Source organism: Plecotus auritus, assembly GCF_963455305.1.
Source record: "Plecotus auritus genome assembly, chromosome: 10".
Taxonomy (NCBI): Eukaryota; Metazoa; Chordata; class Mammalia; order Chiroptera; family Vespertilionidae; genus Plecotus; species Plecotus auritus.
In genome coordinates, this window is record NC_137785.1 from 38,325,835 (window position 1) to 38,347,345 (window position 21,511).

General features: G+C 45.0%; 1 protein-coding gene across 2 annotated transcripts in view; it reads left to right on the plus strand.

Annotated features, from left to right (window-relative positions):
* MAF (MAF bZIP transcription factor) overlaps nt 1-21,511 on the plus strand; it is a 347,464-nt gene that overhangs the window by 26,746 nt on the left and 299,207 nt on the right. The window lies entirely within an intron of this gene.

Here is a 21,511-nt window from a genome sequence, read left to right on the forward strand (position 1 = left end):
AAAATTGAAAGAGAGGAATGAACTAGGAATGACATTTTGCATACTTGCCTTCCCTGAAGTTACTGCTGCCTGGAGTTTATTGTGACAACTGTGAAGCCACCCAAGTGTTCGTCCACCTCTTGATCAGTCTGAAGTCGCTCAGTGCTCCCCACCCGATAAAAGACGCATAGGTGTAAATTGAATTGTGAGCGGTATTGTTCACTGAGCCATGGCAGCAGTTTCTGTTTCAGCCCTTCCCTATATCATCTGCATTGTCTCAGCCCAAGTGTTAGGGGGGCATAGGGGAGGGGGGCATTTCAAAGAACTACAGGGGGATTTGTTCACGTGTCTGCCATTAACATCAACCGGAGAGGCAGGCCAAAGATGCCTGGAGTCCCCTCCACACACCTCTTTGAAAAGCGTCCCCTCTGGTGTTGCTACCAGGCTCCCCTCCACTGATACAGGATTTGAGGCCTTTGAAGTCAGTTGTGGAAATTTCACTGCTTTCTTTGACTCTAGCAAATTGCTCCAAAATGCTACAAATGTAAGAAAGAATAAGGGAGCTTTAGCTGCAGCTTAGAGGTGGAATCCCCTTAAGCCATTGACAGAAAAATGTGTTACTTCTTTCAGGTTTTAATTTGTGTTATATTTTAAAATACAGCAATGCAGTTCCAGTCTTCTGTAAGGAAAAGGAAAATGAGAGTGAGTTGGGTGCCTGGAGGTTAGGAGAGGGGTAAATTCTGCAGCTCCAGATCTTTGAACCTGTTCCATTTTGGGGGCAGACCCTGACTCAGCAGCAGAGCTGCCTGCTGAGAAATGGTATGAAACTGACTTTGTCCAATGTGGTTGAAAAGTATTTCCAAGGTGAATTGAGGCAAATTGTGGAGGCCAAGGCTAGAAACCCTGCAGCCTCATGGGACATGAACCCAGGCGAAGACAGAATGGGGAGATGCAGACTCACTGCTTCAGTCCAGGGGTAGTGGTTACAAATGTGCTTAAAATTCGGGGTAATGGGGAGATGAGGACACATATGTAATACCTTAATCAATAAAGAAATTTAAAACAAACAAACAAACAAACAAACAAAAAATTCGCCTCAGGCGTCCTCTCATTTAAGGGTAGGTAATTGAGCTTGGGTGCATTTTCTGAAAATTTCCCCAAAGTGTTGTACTTTATTCTCATAGTATGCTGACACTGTAACAAGTGAGAAAGAAGCATGGGGGGTGGAATGACCGGTGGAAGCTCCCAGGCTTCAGTTACCACCTCCATAAATTTAAGGATTGGATACAAATCTGAGGTCTCAAAGCTTGTTTTGTGTTCTTTCAGCAGAGGGCCTGTTGTAAAATGAAAGTGTATGTGGGATCACTGAATAAAAGAGAAATGAGAAGCTGCTGGAGGTGGGGCTGGCCTTCCAAGTTCATACCCCTTCTCTCTTCTCTCTGTACCCCAAGGACTCCATGACCTCTGCAGCCAACTTGGAAACACTTTTGGGAATTGTTTTCCGATAAGTGCCAGGTCAGATGGTCTTTGATGTAGCAGAAGACCCTCTCCCTCACTGGAAACACTTAGCAATCCTTCAGGGTGGGGCAGGCTGCACAGACGTCAATGTCAGGCCTTTGAGACTTTGGGAAAGTCACCTCCTTTCCATAGATGGGGCTGATAGAACCAGCCGCAGGCAATTCATATCCAAATTAAATGAGAAAGTTGAGGTAGCATCCACTCGTGCAAAGCCAGGAGGCTCTCATTACTCATATGGCAGTCGAAGTGTCCAGTCATAACTGTGTCTTTTTTTTTTTTTTTTTTTTTTTTGCTCAGAAACTTTGGAGATCTTTTTTTTTTTTTTTTTTTTTTTTTCAGAATTCAAGGGAATCCTGTAGTCTAGCTGGCAAAAGTTGACTACTGCCCTTGTCACACATCTATTTTTTCCTTTATACCACACTAGACAGATCCAGGGTCTGTATCTTTTACTCCCACGACCAGCATTTAGCACAGGGAACCCCACAGAGCACACTCCCAGCAGGTGTTTGCCGAATTGACTCACAGTGATGTGTCAAACCCACTCCTCTAGGCTCGAAAGAGCCAGCTGGGTGCAGCTCCTCTCAAGTCCATATTCAGGAACTTCCCTTTGGTTGCATGAAAGAGGCCATGTGATAGGAATATTTGCAGCACAGAATGCAAATGCTATAAAATCAAAGCCCTTTTCCTCCCACCCCTACCCATCAGAGAGCCGGTTGTTAAATATTTAGCAGCACACCCCTGTTTGGGATATGCAGATGAAACCATGGACATTTAACAGAGCAGTATCAAGTGGATCAAATGCATCGCTCACATTGCTGCTCTGATGGGAAGCACAAAATAAGCAGAGGCAGGGAGGTCATTGTGGGCAGAAGCCAACGAAGGAGGATCTTAGGAGAATGAGAGGTTATGGGCATGTAGGAATCAGTGAACGGCTGTTTCAGGCTATGGGGATCAGGATGGGAAGAGACAGGTTAGTAAGGGAATGGCTTTGGAATTTGCAAAGGAAGGTGAGATTGGCTTGCCCAGGGCTGAGGAAGGTAGGTGAGTAGCAGGACAATTGTGGAAGGTGATGGATGGAGGGACAGAGGTGTTGTTAAAAGTTGAATTCCATTTCCACCTGCAGCAGTGATTCCTTTACCTTGCAGATATTTCCAACTTAATGCAAAGCTTTAACCTGCCAGCGTTAGCTTTAACCTCTTGAGCTGGTGCAGAGTGGAACTAAATAGCTTCCAAAATGTTTAGAAACTTAGGTAAATCGATGGAAGAGGGATCCAAAAAAGGAACAATGAGAGCAGCTGGGCAGTCTGGGGCTGTGGTTTGAGGTTGAGAACAAAGGGAACCACTTCACGATTGTTGCTGCTTCTGTCCAAGATTCGGGCTGACAGGTCATGGGAACAACCTCAATGGTTTTTAATTTTAATGCTTGGTCTTTGACTGGTGCCTCCCTGAGAACTGGGGTCAGCTCCCTCATGGTCAGCGGTTCTCCACCTCAGCTACCTATGAGAATCATCTGGAAAGCTTTAAACATCCCAGTGCCTAAGCCCAGTCCACATCAATTAAATCAGAATTCTGAGGTGGTACCATGGCATCCATACCGTTTTCAAAGGTCCCCAGGTGATTGTAACACCCAGCTGGGGCTGACACAATGCTATCAGATACTGGCTCTCAGACTTCAGTGAGTATCAGCTCACCTGGAGGATTTGTTAAAACTCTTGATTGCTAGGCTCTATCTCTAGAATTCTCAGTTCAGGCAGTCTGGGGGAGGGGCCTGATAATTTATATTTCTAATGAGTTCCCAGGTGATGCTAGAATGGGCCACATGTAAGAACCACTGCTCTAAGGCAGTGGTCAGCAAACTCATTAGTCAACAGAGCCAAATATCAACAGTACAATGACTGAAATTTCTTTTGAGAGCCAAATTTTTTTAACTTAAACTTCTTCTAACTCCACTTCTTCAAAATAGACTCGCCCAGGCCGTGGTGTTTTGTGGAAGAGCCACACTCAAGGGGCCAAAGAGCTGCATGTGGTTTGCGAGCCGCGGTTTGCCGACCACGGCTCTAAGGTAACTGAAGCAGCATTTAGAAAACAGTCTGATGGCTGAGTCAGGTAGACTCCCATTCTCAGTTCTGAAGTTCTCACCTGCTTGATCTCACCGTTTGTTTAAAGCACTGGAACTTAACCACGGTGATATTGCTCCTCAGAGAACATTTGGCAATCTCTGGAGACAATTTTAGTTGTCATGACTTGGGGACTGGGTGCTACTTACATCAGTGGGTGGAGGGAGGGATGCTGCTAAGCATCCTACAGTGTACTGGACAGTCCCCCCAATAAAGCACTATCCAGGTCAAAATGTGAATTGTGCTGAGATTGAGAAACCCTGGAATGAAGTCTCTGAGCTTCTTTTGGCTTCATATATGAAGTGGAAATAGTCATACTTGCTCTTCTAGATTGTTGCTAAGAATAAATGAGATCCTATAGTGAAAGCACTGTAGGCAGGAAGTGCTCAATAAACTGCAATAGTTCTTAACCTCTTAGCTGAGTCTGTGAGTTACAGTGTTGTAAACTTGGCTGAGAAACTTGACTTCCTTGGACCTGTTTACTCAAGTGTGAAATGGGCACAGTAGGACTAAACTCCTGGAGGGTAGTTATAAAGATTAAATGAGATAATACATGTAAAGCCCCTAGAAGTGCTCAATAATCACTCTCTGTTATTATGGTTTTCCATTATATCCTTCCACAGACATGACTCTCTCCTTTAAAGCATCCAAGATGCTGATTTAACGACTTCTCACTTTGCAGGTCTGTGGTGTATGTGGGAAGTTGGCCAATTTCTAGTTTCCAGGTTGTGAGGACTCAGGAGCAGCAGCAGGAGTAGGTCGGCCTCTTAGCATCCAAGACTCCCAGGCCAGATGGTGTTCAGAGTGCCCCACTGCATGTGGCTGGTCAGAAAACCTCATGTGTAAGTTTCCCTTACACATCTCCAGCCTTAGTAGAGGTCTGCTTTAATGAGAAATTGGTGACATAAAATGTTTAGAAAACAAAACCCTTCTGGTACTCACATTTCATAGGTAGGAAGGTTCAAGGCAAGGCCCTCTCACCCCTCAGCCCTCCCCACTTCCAGAGGGAGCAGGAATTTGACTCCATTGCCTGGTTATTCAACCAGCCTGTGTATCCTGATGTGAGTTACAGCAGGAGCCCAGCAGCGGACACCAGGGGCCATCCACAGACACGGTCCTGCCACCCTCCTCTGCAGAGAGCCTCCTGCTCCCATCAGAACGACAGCCTCAGAGGTAGACTGTCCTTCCTCTAATCTGCACGCAAAATGGATTTTAGCGACTGGATTTTATTGAGAAACCAGCTCCCTCTTCCCCACCCCCAGCATTGGAAAATATATTGTCTTCTTCACTGTAGTTCATTTCGCTCTCCGTGGTGATTAATGAATTAAAGATGCAGTGTATTTATTCTTTTGCCTGATTACCATTCTGTAATAAATCTAAGTGCTGGAGTCTGTCGATACAGGAAGGCCAACCTGCCTCTTTGGAAAATAAAGGTTTGTACATTAAGCTTAACTTCCAGCTCTCCAACACAGGAGAAAATTCACTTTTAGAGCCTTATAAAAATAAGTGGGAGGCCCAGAGAGACACTGGCTGGCTGGCAGCTAGGAGATTCCATTGCTGTGAATGAGAAGGCACTTTGCACACACCACCCCAGACTTGGGAAAGCCGGTTGACCAATAGATGGGATTGTTTTTGGGCATATTGAATATCAGACTGTTCTTGGAGGTGATGGTGGCAGGAAGGTGACATCTGTGCACACCTGGTGCTCTCTAGGAGTCACACTGATCTCTGGCTGAATGACCATATTCGTCCCGTTATTTGACTAAGCAGGTCAAGGTGGGGATGCTGGTTCCCTGGAGAGCTCCCGGGGACAGGAGCTGGGGCTTGCATGGTGGCTAAGAGCATCTCCATTGGAGTCAGACAGGCCCTTGTCCATCCCTGCCCTGTCACTTTTTAGCTGTGTGACCCTGGGCAAATTTGGTTTCCTCATCAATCCAATAGGGGCTCTCCCTTCTTCTGCCCAGGACTGTAGGGAGGTTGCCCCAGGAAGGAAACAGAAAGAAATGAAAAAAATTAGGTTTGCAACACCAATAGCAGATTCCTTTTTCTTTATTTTTCTTTATAAAGAGAAAGCAAGAAACAAAACATTAAAAAAATTTACTTGGCCTGTGGCTTATATGACCCCATTCCTCATCTGCCACTTATTGGACATTATATACACTTATATTTTTATTTTACATATATATAATTCATACTCAGGTAGTAATAAAAAATCAGATCAAATGAGTCCCCCTTCTAGCTAATATTTGCATTTGAATGATAGTTGGTCTCTTTATATGCAGTTTATCCATTGCTGGACAGCCCAAGGACTACCTTCAAGGATTCTATAAAATCTTTTAAAGAGGGATTCAAGATTCAGCCCAAGTCCATTTTTTTCTAGAAAGAGGGTCCCTACCTTAGTCAGAGCCTCAAGCAATTCAATGGCTAAAGAGTTGGAAAATAAAACCACAGGTCCCAAAGGCCTCGTGAGATTCCTGTGGCTGGTACTGGTGCAGACAAGTCAGTGCCCTTCAAAGGATGCAGGCAATCTAGGCTCTAGTTCAGGGTTGCCACTAACTAGTGGGGTCCTCTATATCACTCTTTGACCTCAGTTCCCTCCTCTGGGAAATGGGGAGAATAGGTCAGAGGGTTAGATGACCAGGATGCAGTGTGAGCAGGGTGCCAGGCCAGGATCAGCCCCAGACTACCCCGCACACCCTTACCCCACCTTCACCCTCCCCACACCCCCCGTACATGTTTGGTTGGCAAGAGGCTTCCATGGTTTCTTCCCCCGCGAAAAGCCTTAGCCTCTTCCTCCACTGACCATGAACTTGCAGGGCTGGGCAGCAAGGGAGGGTTGGAGACCTTGCAATGTGGCCCTAACCCCTGATCTGTACCACCTCTCCTAACCAGCCAGACCCCTCCCACCCTTCTCCCATTTCTCTCAGTTCCTTTAGAATGCTGGCAAGTTTCAATCTCCCTCTAACTGGGATGTTACTAGTCTCACAGATGTAAATGAGACAGTATGTCCAGTTTGTTCATAGCTTTTTCCCCTCCCCTGACTCAGGGCTCCACTATGACACCATTGACCTTATTCAGCTCAGGACTCACTCCTCACTCTTCTTCCCCCAAATTCCTCCTTTCTCCTCCCCTGAAACCAAAAAATGAACTTTCTAGGTAACAGAAGAATAAAGTATTTCAGCAAGGCAGGCATGCTTCCTAGGACCAAGAAATACTCCTGCCTTCTCTCCAACAAAGCAAAATATTGCAAAGGTGGAGAGGAGAGAGGCTTCCCTGCAGGACTTTGCATTTAATTACACAGTGAAAGAAAGCCTCTTACTGGGAAGTCCCAGGAGGCCTGAGGGGTGGCAGCTGAGACGGGGAGAGGACTCTGTTGAAAGCAGGGTGTGTTGCATTTGACATGTACCCACCTGGAGTTTCTCCCTTTATGCCTTGAAAATACCTGGAATTGTGAACTAGATTAAGAAGCTTCAACCCCCAGCTAATAGTTGGGGCTGCTTTCCCAGCATCCCCAAATGCTCACCAGTGATTCTACCCTGAGGAGTCTAGATGATGATTTTTGAAAGTGAACAACTTTACAAGAAAAAAAAGGCTTTTTCTTTCCTCTTTTCCCACGTCGCCAGATGTGACACCCCTGGAATCAGAATCAGATATGACGCTCCAAAGATCATTCAAACAGTCAGACTTATGATATGTGTGTGTTTGTTTTTGCTAGCTATTTATTAAAACATCTAGAGTAGTTCTGTGTAATAGAAAAATATGAGCCACGTTTTAAATGTTCAGTTTTCTGTTTTCTAGTAGCCTCATTTAAAAAGGTAGAAACAGGTGAAATGAATTTTAATATTATCTTAAACCCAATAAATACATCAAAATATGATTAAGACAACATGTGATCAATATAAAATGTATTAATGGGATATTTCACAATTTTTTTGCATGTTCCAAGTCTCAAATCTGATGTGTATCTCAATTTTGATGCTAAATGTTCAGCAGTTAATGTGAATTAGACTCTGACCAAAACGAAGGTCAGAGATGTGTTTAACAGAAAAAACATTTTTTTTGCACTGCTTCAGTTTTTAAATTTAAAAGGAAATTAGTGGGAATTAAATACAGCCAAAATTTCAGTTCCTAAGACACACCAGCCACATTCAAGTGCTCAGAAGTCGCATGAAGCCAGATGCTATATCGTTGGCTTGCACACTGAGCTCTAGAGTTTGGGAGTTACCTGGTTGAAAACCACTAACCACAGTTTGAGATTTAGCTTCAGTATCTGGAAAGTCCAGAGCCTTGTAGACACGGCCTTCACCCATGTGTTAGATCTACCAGAGGTGAGCTCCAGGTGTCTATGTAGTATAAACACCTAGCACAGCACCTGCACCTAATTTGTACTTAATAAATATTTGCTGAATGGATGGGTGGGCAGGACAGGGGACATATGAAGAACTTGCTGCCAGGTAGATACATGTGAATTTCAAATAAGAGCCTGAAGGGATTTAGGGGGGGATTCAGGGGTATTGTCTAAAGAAGGAAGGAGTGGCCTAATCTATTTTCTGGGCCAGGGAAGAGCTGGATCCAGAGGGCAAGTATGGAGGTCTCCACTCCTGGGTGGGCAGGATGGTATTTCCTCTTCCTCTTTCATTTGCTTTTCTAAGAAGTAGGTCTTGAGTTAAGGCCCTAAGTAGCAGCTTTCTGGTGAGTGTGGGGTCTTCTCCAAAGCAGGGAGGCTTAAGAATGAGGGGTGGAGAGAGCTGAAAACTCCCCTAGGTCTGCAAATGTTGGAAAATCTGCCTTCTTGGGTCTATGGGTAGGAACAAGGCTGAGAAACATTGTGTAGTATTAATTGGCATCCATGGTATAGGTAAGGTAGAAAAATGTTGTGCACTTTGGTTAGTCAATGGTCCTTTAAGCTTTTAAAATAGATTTTTCTCAAGGGATAAGAGCTGTGTCTCTTGAGTCCTGGGTCCTGGAACATGGTGAGGAAGTCCACTTGGTCATTCACTCATCCTTCCATTCATTATTCACTCGCCTGACACATTGCCTATCAAGACACTATTGTGTGAGGCAGTGGGATGCTCAGAATAAAGATGGCAACAAGAAAAACCTGGTACTGCCCATCTACTGCCTTTCATTGTGTTGGCATAGCTGGGCTTTAAACAAACACACTACAATTGTGCTAAATGCCATGAAGACCAAACTGGTCTGGATATTAGAAGATGTAAGATTTACGTTGAGTATTTAAGGATGAGAGGATTATTTCTTGAGAAGTTAGGGGAATGAAAATGGAAAGGGAAAATGTTTTCCAGGTAGAAGAAGGAACATATCAGAAGGCTGCAGACAGGAAGGAGCTGAGAGCCTGCCAGTGAGTGTGTGTGATCCTGGGGGCAAATGGCTCATGTCAAGGCTAGAGACACTATGTGTGCATTCTTGGCTCATTTGTACCTAGCTTGGTGCCCAAGACACCACAGGTGCTCAGCAAATATTTTCCGAATTAATGAAGGCAAATAGTTAAGCATCCAGACACACTGCTTCCTCTGTTCTCAGCCCATTTTGTTCCATTCTGAACCGTGTGGATGATTCTTGTAAATTTCTTTGGCTTTGAAGAACATTTTCTGTTTCTCTCTCCAAGACATTGCCCACAATTGCACATGTTTGGAGAAAAACACACAACATCATTCAGGTTATTTTTTATTTTTATCTGCACAGCCTATGTTTCTATTTCTTTTATTTTCAATACTGTGATGGTTCAGCTTAATTTGATGGAGGATTGCCTAGGTGTCCCTCCTCTACTTTCTCATCAAATTCTTTTGAGTTCTCTGATTTAACCAGCTAGGTAGGTCTCCACAGCAATATGTGATTCACAGAATTTCTTTAAAGGATAGCATTAGTGACATAGACACAGGGAGACACAAACTGAACAAACCAAAACAAGCATATGGTAAGAGAACCTTCAAGGACTCCTGTATGCTTTGCCACATCTGCCTATCAGATATCCAAACTGTAAACTGATGTGATAGAGAGGAAGGAAAAAATAACGTGAAATATGGCACATCAGCATGTTTCATTTTTGTTGGCTCCTCCAACTTAAAAATTGAATCATGTTTAACATCTTAATTAGGGACAGTAATGTACAACATTTTTTAAAAAATGAACATCTAGTCATTTACTCTGGAAGTAAGTTATAGTCAATTTATCTGCAGTGACAAGTCAGTAAAACATGGGAAGGCTCATGCTTTTCAGTCACCGGGTATTTGTTTCCTGTTTTTACTACTGAATGGAAGGCAGGGTAATAGGTAAGGAGTGTGTGCAGCTCAGGGTGGATGTTGTGACTTTTTAAATCTGCCACTTTCTGGCTTCCCCTTGAAAAATCCAGTCTAATTTTTGCCAGCTGTCATGAGCTTAGAATTTGCATGGAGACACACATTGTTGAAGAGAAAGAACGTCTGGGGCCTTTTGGTTGTTGCAATGTGGATGGTCAGGGTGTTTCAAGTGGTAAACCGAGCTGCTATCTGCTTTTAACAGTGGTTCATTCTAATGAGAGTGTTCCTCGCATGCACAAACCATCAGTCGCCAGTGTCAAGGGGCCTCTGGAGGCAGGCTTTCTTCTTGGTGGTGCAAGCTTGGTTAATAGCTAAGCCCACTCAAACCACGGCCAGTGTCCTCTGGCGCCGTGCTTGTGTTTGACGAGTTGTAGTGTGGTTTCAGAAACGGCAGTTAGATCAAAGTAAATAGCCCCCAAACACATAGCGACCAGGAGAGATTGAGAAGACACACCCCGGGTCGGGGTTTTGTGGTGTTTCTGTTGGTTCAGAAGAGAAGTGCATGCGTGCAGCCAAGAATAAACAAATTCTGTAAATAATTTGCTTGACTTCAGAGAAAGGACATGTGAAGGTTACCCTGTGATCATCTCTGAAAATTTAAAAGCCTCCTAAGGATCAGGAGGGAGCCACTAGTACAAACATGAGAACCGGGTTACAATTCCTAGAACTAAAGGGAAGATTGGTGGTTTGGTTTCGCCCAGGAAAGCCACTGGGTGCGTGAATCACACCTGGCTGGATGGTAAGATTTAGGAGGACAGGGACTGTCTCTTTGGCTCAGTGGTATATTCTCAGGGCCTAGGACTATATTCCAGCTTTTACTGAAAATCCCCCATTCTGTGCTTCTCAAAGGGTCTCAGCTACCCTGTGCTTCGTCCTCTTTGTATAATGGAGCTGATCCTAAAAAGTTTGACCCCAGCCTTCCCTTTCCTCTTAAGTGAGAAAGTAAATGATAATATAAAGTCAGTTCCAATATTGCTTTCTGATTTTAACTCAAAGAAGTAAAGGATTGAATTATGGTCACTTGAAATGACAAGTCTTAGTAATTAGGTTAGCCAGAGAGAAGGCTACATTGACTTTAAACCATGGCATTCCATGAGATGGGTTGCTTGAACCAAACTTTCTTCCTTCGTTCATTCATGCTTTCCCTCCTAATCCCTCTCTTTTTTAGTTTAATGCTTCCAATGTACTCTTTCAGTAGGTCTAGCTCAAGCATAAATGGACACATATCCCTTTCACACTTTTTATGACAATCATACTAATAAAATGGCCCCCCACAGACCAAATTGATCTCTAAGTTATATTGGGTTGGATGGTCTTAGGCTGGCTTGCTTCATGCGGTCATCAGGTTCCAGGACAGGTTCACATTCTGATATGTGTGGGTGGGTGAGAGAGGCCACCGCGCTTCCCTTGAGCTGCTCCCATCACAATATGGAGCGTTTACTGCCATCTCCCCTGATGCACCTGTCAGCCTTGGCTTGGCTTCAAGGTCACTTCTCTCAGAAGACTTCTCTTACTGACTAAATAAGGTTTTGAGTATGAGATTGATGACCCTATACCACCTGCATATCTTTCATATGTGCTCATTGGGAGGACTATACTAGTATTTCTCCTCCTGTATCCTTGCCCCTCACAGAGTACTCAGCATATACCAGGCATTTAATATGTATTAATTGAATATATGAGAAACTACACATAACCCCTGTCTTTGTCATAATAGCTAGCATTACTGAAGGATGACCGTGATTAGGCATCCCTCTTAATCTTTGCAACACTCTACAAGCTGGCCACTGTTCTGATCCCTCTTTTGCAGATGAGGAAACTGAGTCCTAGAAACTCTGACATGATCAAGGCCTATAACCAGTAAACAGAGGGGCATTAAACTAACTAAAAACATGATACAAATTATAGGCTACAGTCAGTGCCCAGAACCAAAAGTGTCTTTGTTCATTTATGCTCTGCATTCGAGCTCACTCTACTGATAGACCTCGTGTTCTGCTTACAGCCAGGGTCGTTCTCTCTCCCCTGCACCCGGGGGCCTTGAAAATGCTATGACAAGATGGTTGGCAAAGAGAAGCTCCAGGTTTCTCCTCCTCCACCCTCAAACTGCTGACCTTGGACATTGTCTAATTTTCTCCTCCAAAAATGGAAACTTCAGGAAATTACCTTGGCAGGAAAGTCTTTCCTAGCTCTTCCCTAGCAGCCCAAAGACCGATAGAGTTGGCACTAGCAATGGAATTGAAAAAAAATCTCACTAGCTAAAGTTGGTCATATGGAGTGTTGGCCAAAGAGAGCTTGCATGGGTATAAAGACAGCATGGCGGAGAATCTATAACGGAAAATCACCAACATAGCTGACATGATTCCAGTGTTTTCCTTCCGACAAGCATTGTTGTAATCTTTTCACATATGTTAAGTTCTTACAACAACCCTAGAGTGTGGTTATGATTGATCATCCTCATTATTCAGATGAGTAAATCAAGGCATAGATATCACATAGCTAGTAAGTGAAGGCGCCAATTGTGCTTGAAATGAAGAATAACAGAAAGACATTTTCAGTCTACTCAAGTATCTACTCTCCCTGCTCAATCCTCACTCCATAATTTGTTATATGTTACTTTTGAGTTGGTCACAGATCCCCAACATATCCCCAGGTTTCAACCTCTTTAAGGCTGAGTTCCCCTCAAATGGGATCCCTTAGCTTTAAATCTTCTGAAGGGCTTTTCTTATGGGTTCAGGTGGTAATGGCCAGGGACCATAGAAAGCAGGAACCCAACATAGTTCTTTATCTAAAATCAATATGCTGGATCAGATCATGGCCAAGATTGTAGACACGCAGGGTAGACTTTGAGAAGAGGCTTGAGCTCAGTGGTAAAGGTGATATAAGAATTTACTGGCTACCCAAGGGGAGAGGAAGACATCCCAGAAAGATGGAGGCGTGAGGTAGTAAAATGCATTGGCTATTACTGACTGTGTGATAAGCTTAGCCACAGTAGTATGCTGAAGCACAAGCTGATTGTCACATTTTCAGGAATTTGGTGAGCTGAATTTTTCAGCCATTATTTAAAATTAAAGTATTGAAAATTATAACTAAATATATTATAATAAGGAAATTATAATAAGGTCATAAGTAAACAAAATCATACTTCTCAATTATTTTATTACATTTTATTATTTATGCCCTTAAGGTTATGTATATTTATTACGTCATTTTTGTAGAAATACTATATACTGATGTGGTAAGATACATCTGTTCCCAACACTGCAGTTAATCATGTCACATTGGTGGCTTAAAATCAGCCATAGTGGGAGTATTCACACCACAGAAATTGGCAAACACTATAAATCAGGGCTTTCCTCCTGTTGGAGAGCTGGTTGTTAAACATTGACAAGCACACCACTGCTCAGGGTAAGAAGGGCTGGGTATCAAAGGACATTGAATGTATTTCAGAGACCTCAGATTATAATCTATAGAGTATTGGTTCTTGTCTTAGCTCAGGATCTTGTAAAAAGAGAGTCTGAAGTAATCATTAAGCACTGATCTTTTACTGGGATGTGCAATCCCTGGACAGCATGGATAATGTCACGGGGAAGTAAAAGATGAGGGATGGGAGCAAATACAAGGTGATGGGCTGGTGGACAGGCAAGGCCTTGAGGAATCGAGGGCGCACACAAGGTGTGTCCATTACAGTTTAATAAATATATATATATTTCATTTCAGAGAGGGAGATAGAAACATCAATGATAAGAGAGAATCATTGCTAAGTTGCCTTCTACTCCCGCCTACTGGGGATTGAGCCCACAGCCTGGGCATGTGCCCTGACTGGGAATCGAACCATGACCTCCTGGTTCATATGTCGAACCATGACCTCCTGGTTCATAGGTCAATGCTCAACCACTGAGCAACACTGGCTGGACTGTCCATTACAGTTTTAAAGCTTTAGGACAGCGATTGTCAACCAGTGGTCTGCAGACCACTGGTGGTCCGTGAGTTCCGAAAGGTTGGCAACTGCTGCTTTAGGATACAAGGGTCTTACTTGGGGGAGCTGGTCCTGTGGTCAGTTTTCTGGGACCCATCTTGGTAATTCTGGGTCTTTATAATTGGAAATGGGCTCAAGAATTACTCTTTCTAATGAGGAATCAATGGGCGACACCCAGAGGAGAGATGAAGGGGACTTCACATTTTTAAAGCATCCTCATCCACCCTTGTCTTCCTGTCACAAATTCTTTTAGAAATGCTAACAGACCTCTAGAATTGTGATCCAATTCTGACCCTTTTTAGCTCTCCTACCAGCCCACAAACTCCCCTGGGCTGGTCTTCCCCTCTGTCTGCACATCTTTGGTGTGGCTCACATCCTTCTACCTTCCTAACGCATGAGGAGCAGAGTAACCAAGAAGATGGGCCCTATGGCCCAGTGGACACAGATATGCGATACCTTACCTGGTCACATTATCTTTTCAGGTCTTCAGTTTCCTCATCTGTAAATTGGAGATCCTGGTCTTTCACCTCCTGAGGTTGTTGAGAGGGTCATATTAGGCGAACTGTGACCTGCAATCAGCACAGTTACCTGCACATTAGGTCACTGAGCAGCACTGTAGCTGTGATGGTGGTTTGGGTTGTTATTATTAGCAGTGGTGAGAGCTAAGAAGTGAAGGCCTATTCACTGAGTGAAACAACCAGAGAACTCTGGTGTGTTCCTGTGTGCCATGCTAGATGCCCCTTCAAGGAGACAAAGAAGGGAACACAGAGGACTTCCTGCCTTCCCCCTGGGCTTCTGTGGAGGTGCTGATGCTGCTGGGAGCAGGCTGGCACCTGGCAGCTTTCTGATCAGGCTGACTCCAGCCGAGCCAGTCCACAGGCTCATGGCAAATGGCAGGCTGTGTAGCAGAGACAATCTGCTGAGGCATCTCTTTGACAAAGGTGCTTTCTGAGCACACACTGACTCCAAACTGTCTGCTGCAGTCTCTCCCAAAAGGAGGCTTCTGTAACGGGGGTGGCATAAGGTTCCAGGAAGATCAGGATGGGCTCACACCAGTCTCTCCTCTGGCTCTGGCTCTGGCTCTGGGCCAGCAGCTCCAAGGGACTGGGTCCTTTGGAGGCTATTCAACCCACTGCTGGGCAGAGCAGACTTCTCTTACTTTATAGAGTTGGAGGAAGCCAGCGCAGTCCCTGGAGATGCTGTGCCTTGGGGAATGAGTGCCTCCCTCAAAAGAGACCTTGATCTGTTGCCAACACAAAGATTCAGTGTGACAGCTGGCAATTTTTGAGCACCTACTATGTGGGAGGCATTTTATTTTCTCACTTCACTTAATCCTCCCAAATATGCCAGGTTGGAGCTGTTAATAACCCAGTTTACAGATGGGGAAACTCAGGATCAAAGGTTACATAGATTGGAAGTTCAGATTGCCCACATCCAAAGCCTCTGTGTTCCTTTACCTTTGCCTCATGGAAGTGTGGGGCCCTTGTCACATCTTCTGTTGCCCCCAAATCTAACTGGTGTGGCAGAATGGAATCTGATAGATTGGGGTTGGAGGGGCGCTGGAACCACAGTTCTGCTCTCTCATTAGGCAACATTTACCCAGCACCAACTATGCACCAACTCTAGAGCTGAGTCCAGTGGCGGCAGCTGCAGGTGGAACAGCACAGGACCTGACTGGGCAGTCTGTGGTTTATGAAGCCCAATGATAAGAGCTGAGATCCTATCCAGAACAAGGAAGGGGGAGGGGCCAGAGAGAAGGAGGAGGATAAAATTACTGGGGATCTGAAGAAGTGTTACAAAAGAGGTGAGACTTGAAATAGTTTTACAGGAGGATGAGGAATTCTCCAAACAGCCAGAGGAGAAGGGGTTGCAGATGAGACAGCACAGGTGCAAAGGCTCAGAAGCACAAGGGCAGGACATTCTCCCGGGAACAGCCAGCACATCCCTTTGTCCTGCTGGCCAGGTGCAGCAGAATGGCCATCTGGACAGGACAGGTAGGTGTTAGGGCAGGTAGGTCTTGGGTCTTTATACCAAGCTAAGGAGTCTGCATCTTATCCTATCAACATTTTGAAGTTATATCTTCTTTAGAATCCTGAAGTATAAAAAGGACCACAGCAAAGCTGGGTTGAAGCAGGAGGCAGAAGTAGGTAGGGCAAGGCCTAGCCCTTAAGACCAGGAGTCGGCAGAATTTTTCTGCAGAAGTCCAGATAGCAACCATTTTCAGCTGGCTCTGTCACAGCAATCCAACTCTGCTGCCGGAGTGAGAAAGCATCCGTAGTGATATGGAAATGACTGGGCGTGACATAGATAAATTGTATTTACTGACATTAAATGTGACCTTCATATTTTTTTTTATGTCATAAAGTATTATTCTTTTGATCTAAAAAAAAAACTGTCTAAAATGTGAAACAGCTGCTGGGCTGTTCAGAAACAGGCAGTAGGTACTTGGCCCAGAGCTTGCCAATCCCTGCTCTAGGACACCATGATGGAGGGTAATAGTGCTCAGGGCACGCAGCTTCAAACAGGGACGCAGCTTCAAACAAGGGCGTGAAGGATGGGATCTTCGTTTCAAGAGATCCTAGAGACAGCAAGGTCCACATTTTTCTCACTTGGAATTATCAGGGATAAATTGCGAATGTCATGAAAAGGGGATGGGACTGATCCAAACTTGATTATGCCCTTGTTGCTTTGTTATGTTACCTTGGGGCAGTGGTCGGCAAACTCAATAGTCAACAGAGTGGTAAACTGCGGCGGCTTGCGAGCCACAGTTTGCCGACCGCTGCCCTGGGGCGTGCACTTCTACCATGAAAACAGTGTAAGAAGGCTGATGAATGACTGAGAGACTGACCATACCTAACCTGTTTCACAACGGGAAATAATGCATTGAGTGCCCTTTGCCACCCTGCCTGGCATTCTGAGAGCGAGAAAGAGGAACCCACTCTAGGACCATTGCCTTTCTGTAGTCAGAGAGCAATCCTGGGGGAGCGAGTCCTGTCTCGAGGTCTAGCAGTTGTAAAGCCATCTCTCTTCCTTGGGTGACCCCTGTGAATAGTGAGGTGCTTGACAGCACTGTGGCTCCCCGGGGTGTGGGTTTTGGAGAGGATCTGTGCAAAGTAGGCAATTGTGCATTTAGCCCTGCTGTCCTTGGAGCCATGGTGATCTTCTAGATGTGCCATGGCCCCTGCCATGGGGAAAGCAACTAGTGGTGGCCCCATATGCCATGGTTCTGGAGGTGACCTTCTATCTGAAGAGGTATTTCCTGAGCCTCTGCCACTCTCCCAGGTCCTCTGGAATCTTCTTCCCTTTATAATAATTTGGTTAGGAACCTACACGCAAAAAGAATCTTTTATGTGCCTAAAATGTCAGTAGAATAACCACAAGGTATTGTTCCTCTGGCCACAGTTTAGAGGGTACAAAATTCTACCTACCCAAGCTGGGAGAATTACACCCCATGATCACAGCCATTGAGATGGGCAAGGGCAGTGAGGAGGAGTGGGGGTTTGTTTTAGGCTATGCTCGTTACAAGGAGAAGGGTAATCTTCCCCCCCCCCTTTCTTTATTGGTTAAGGTATTACATATGTGTCCTTATTCCCCCATTGCCACCCCCCCCCCTCATGCCCTCACCTCCCTGGTGTCTGTGCCCGTTAGTTATGCTTATATGCATGCATACAAGTCCTTTGGTTGATCTCCCCACCTTACCCCCACCCTCCCCTACCTTCCCTCTGGGGTTTGAGCATCTGATTGATGCTTCTCTGTCTCTGGATCTGTTTTTGTTCATTAGCTTATGTTGTTCATTATAATCCACAAATGAGTGAGATCATGTGATATTTATCTTTCTCTGACTGGCTTATTTTACTTAGCATAATGCTCTCCAGCTCCAACCATGCCGTTGCAAATGGTAGGAGATCCTTCCTTTTTATAGCAGCATAGTATTCAATTGTATAGATGTACCACAGTTTTTTAATCCACTCATCTGCTGATGGGCACTTAGGCTGTTTCCAAATCTTAGCTATGGTAAATTGTGCTGCTATGAACATAGGGGTGCATATATCCTTTCTGATTGGTGTTTCTGGTTTCTTAGGATATACTCCAGAAGTGGGATCACTGGGTCAAATGAGAGTTCCACTTTTATTTTTTGAGGAAAGGCCATACGGTTGAGGAGGGTAATGTGTGCTAGGTGTGACCCCAGCTTAAGCTATCTACTTACAGAATTGAGAATACTCTGCTAGCTGCTGTTAACCCATGCAGTTTTCACATGGGCCACGTGGTGCACTATCTCAGAATGAAATCTCGAAGAGTTTACTGATTGGAGGACTCAGGTTAATCAGCTGACTCAGTGTTGGAAGAGGAGCAGGAGCCCAGCTGGAAAGCACAGTGAACAGAGAATTGATGTCCATCTCTCTCTCCCAACCTCTCTCTTTCCCCCTGATCTTTGTGCAGGGGTGTAATTGTTGCCCCCTTCTGTATGTCGCCTTTCCTATCACCCCAGAAAATCGTCATTATCACTTCTTTTTTTGTCCTTTTCTCCCTACTCACCATGTCTTTAGTCATAACCTTAAAGTTAACTTTGATTAATGATTCCCCAACCACCAAGCCAACATAGTTATCAATCACCAGGCAGAGCACTGGGCTCTGCAGACAGAGGGGAGGGCGGCAGAGCTCTGAGTCCCTCTTCTTGCGGAGTGTCAGGGTTTGGGGGAGCAGCATGTTAGTGAGGAAAATTAATGTGGCTGGGGTGGAGAGATGGAGGTGAAGCATTGCTGATGGAGAGAGCTTCTTCATCCTCGGTTTATGCTGCCACCAGTGTTGGGCAGAGTGCCTGCATGGAGGAACTCAGCTAATTGCAGGTTATGCTCTTGAAATGGAACCATGCATGAGCTTGCTTTCCTTCCAGATGTTTTTTTGGGTTCTCCTTGATTTTTTGAACCATTACTTTATAAGGTGCTGCTATGGGAATGGCATTTTCTCCACAGATTCAGTGTAGAGAGGGCAGTGGGCTTCACCCTCTGGGTTAGTGGAAATCAGGGCTGCCCAGAGGAGGCAGCTGTCTTGTCTTTCCTGCCAAGGCTTCTCCATGGCACTTTCTCAGATGCTGCAAGATGACCCACATCGGTGTCAGGCTTTGGACAGACAAAATGGAACCAAAGGGGATCATTTTCAGTGGAGTGTCAATCTGAAAGGGAGGTTTCCTCACTGGGGAGGTGGCCAGTGTAATTGAAGCTGGGCTTCACCGGCCATGCCAAGGGCCAGGCGAAGAATCAGTTCAGTTCAGTCCTTGCTCAAAGCACTCAAATTCCTCATCTTGAATTTGACATGATAACCTGAAGTTGTGGAGTCACTCCGAGCTCCAGTATGCTTTCCAAGGCAATATATCCTGGCTTTTGTATAGTGGAGAAGGCTGTACTGGAGTGGAGTCCAGCTCTGCCACTGCTAACTGACCTGGTCTCAGTCTACCCAGCTGCAGTTGGTGATTCTCTACAGTGTGGTCCCTACAGAGTGCTGCTCAATGAGCAGGTTCATCCTCAGGCATGCACACTATGCCAGGCACATCATGACTGCTCGATAAATGCTGCCTGCTGCCTCTCAGTTGTCCTTGTTGTGTTTTTTTTTTTAAATAAATCTTTATTCAGATTATTACAATTGTTTCTCCTTTTTCCCCCCATAGCTCCCCTCCACCCGGTTCCCACCCCACCTTCTGCCCTTACCTCCCCCGCATTGTCCTCATCCATAGGTGTATGATTTTTGTCTAGTCTCTTCCTGAACGCCCCCCATAGAATTATCAGTCCACTCCCTTTCTATGCCCCTGATTCTATTATATTCATCAGATTATTCTGTTCCTCAGGTTTTTAATTCACTTGATTTTTAGGTTCACTTGTTGATAGATATGTATTTGTTGTTCATAATTTTTATCTTTACTTTTTTCTTCTTCCTCTTCTTTAAGAATACCTTTCAGCATTTCATATAATACTGGTTTGGTGGTGATGAACACCTTTAGCTTTTTCTTATCTGTGAAGCTCTTTATCTGCCCTTCAATTCTGAATGATAGCTTTGCTAGGTAGAGTAATCTTGGTTGTAGGTTCTTGCTATTCATCACTTTGAAAATTTCTTGCCACTCCCATCTGGCCTGCATAGTTTCTGTTGAGAAATCAGCTGACAATCGTATGGGTGCTCCCTTGTAGGTAATTAACTGTTTTTCTCTTGCTGCTTTTAAGATTCTCTCTTTGTCTTTTGCTCTTGGCATTTTAATTATGATGTGTCTTGGTGTGGTCCTCTTTGGATTCCTTTAGTTTGGGGTTCTGTGCGCTTCCTGGACTTGTAAGTCTATTTCTTTCACCAGGTGGGGGAAGTTTTCAGTCATTATTTCTTCCAATAGGTTTTCATTATCTTGCTCTCTCTCTTCTTCTGGCACCCCCATAATTCTGATGTTGGTACGCTTGAAGTTGTCTCAGAGTCTTCTTACACTATCTTCAACTTTTTGGATTTTTTTTTTCTTTTTGCTTTTTTGGTTGAGTGTTTTTTGCTTCTTTGTATTTCAATTCTTTGACTTGATTCTTGTGTTCCTCTAGTCTGTTGTTGGGTCTCTGTAAAATATTTTTTTATTTCAGTTAGTGTATGTTTAATTTCTAGTTGGTCCTTTTTCATATCTTCAAGGGTCTCGTTATATTTATCGGCCTTTTCTAGGATATTCTTGAAAAGCCTTATAACCGTGGTTTTGAATTCTATATCCAGTCATTTGTTTTCCTCCATTTCTTTCATTTGTGATCTGTTTCTTTGACGCCATTTTCACTGATTCCCTGAGTTGGTAGGGTAGATTTGTGTGCTAGGTTTCCTATATGGCCCAGTGGGTCGGCCTCCCCAGTTAACCTGAGGTGGACACTCTTGGTGCACCCCTTTGTGGACTGTGTGTACAGCCTTGTTGTAGTTAAGTCTTGATTGTTGTTGGTATCACTGGGAGGAATTGACCTCCAGGCCAGTTGGCTGTGAGGATCAGCTGTGTCTACGCTGGGAGAAGTTTGGTGCTGGAGACAGCCTTATAGGATTAGACTTGCCAAATTGCAAAAGCCTCTGTGCTCAGCTTGGATGGGGTGGAGTCTCAGGGCGGAGCAGACAGTCTTGGCTTCCAGTCAGCCTTGCCCTTGCGCACGTGCGCCTCCAGACCTCTGCCTTCCCCGGCTCCCGAGTCTCTGCCCGAGAGTCCAGATTCCCCCCACAAGAGCGTGGGTCCCCAGGGGCTCGCCTGGAACTGGGGTTCAGTGCTGTCAGAACTGGGGTTCAGTGCAGTCAGGAGCTTCCAACTCCCTTCTGCTAGGGAAAGCCTGTGGCAACCTCCGCAGCCTTTGTGCACACTGGCGTGCGCCTCCAGACCCCTGCCCGCTGGGGCTCCCCCGGGTCTCCGAGTCTCCGGGTGCCTTTCTCTCTACCTGACAGTCCAGACTTCCCCTGTATGAGCCTGGGTCCACGAGGTTTCGCCTGGGACTGGGGTTCAGTGCAGTCAGAACTGGGGTTCAGTGCGTTTGGGGGCTTCCTTCCCCCTTCCGCCAGAGAAAGTCAGCCAGGCTCTCAGCCGCCCTTCCTCTCTGCGTGCACAAAGACCCTTTGCCGTA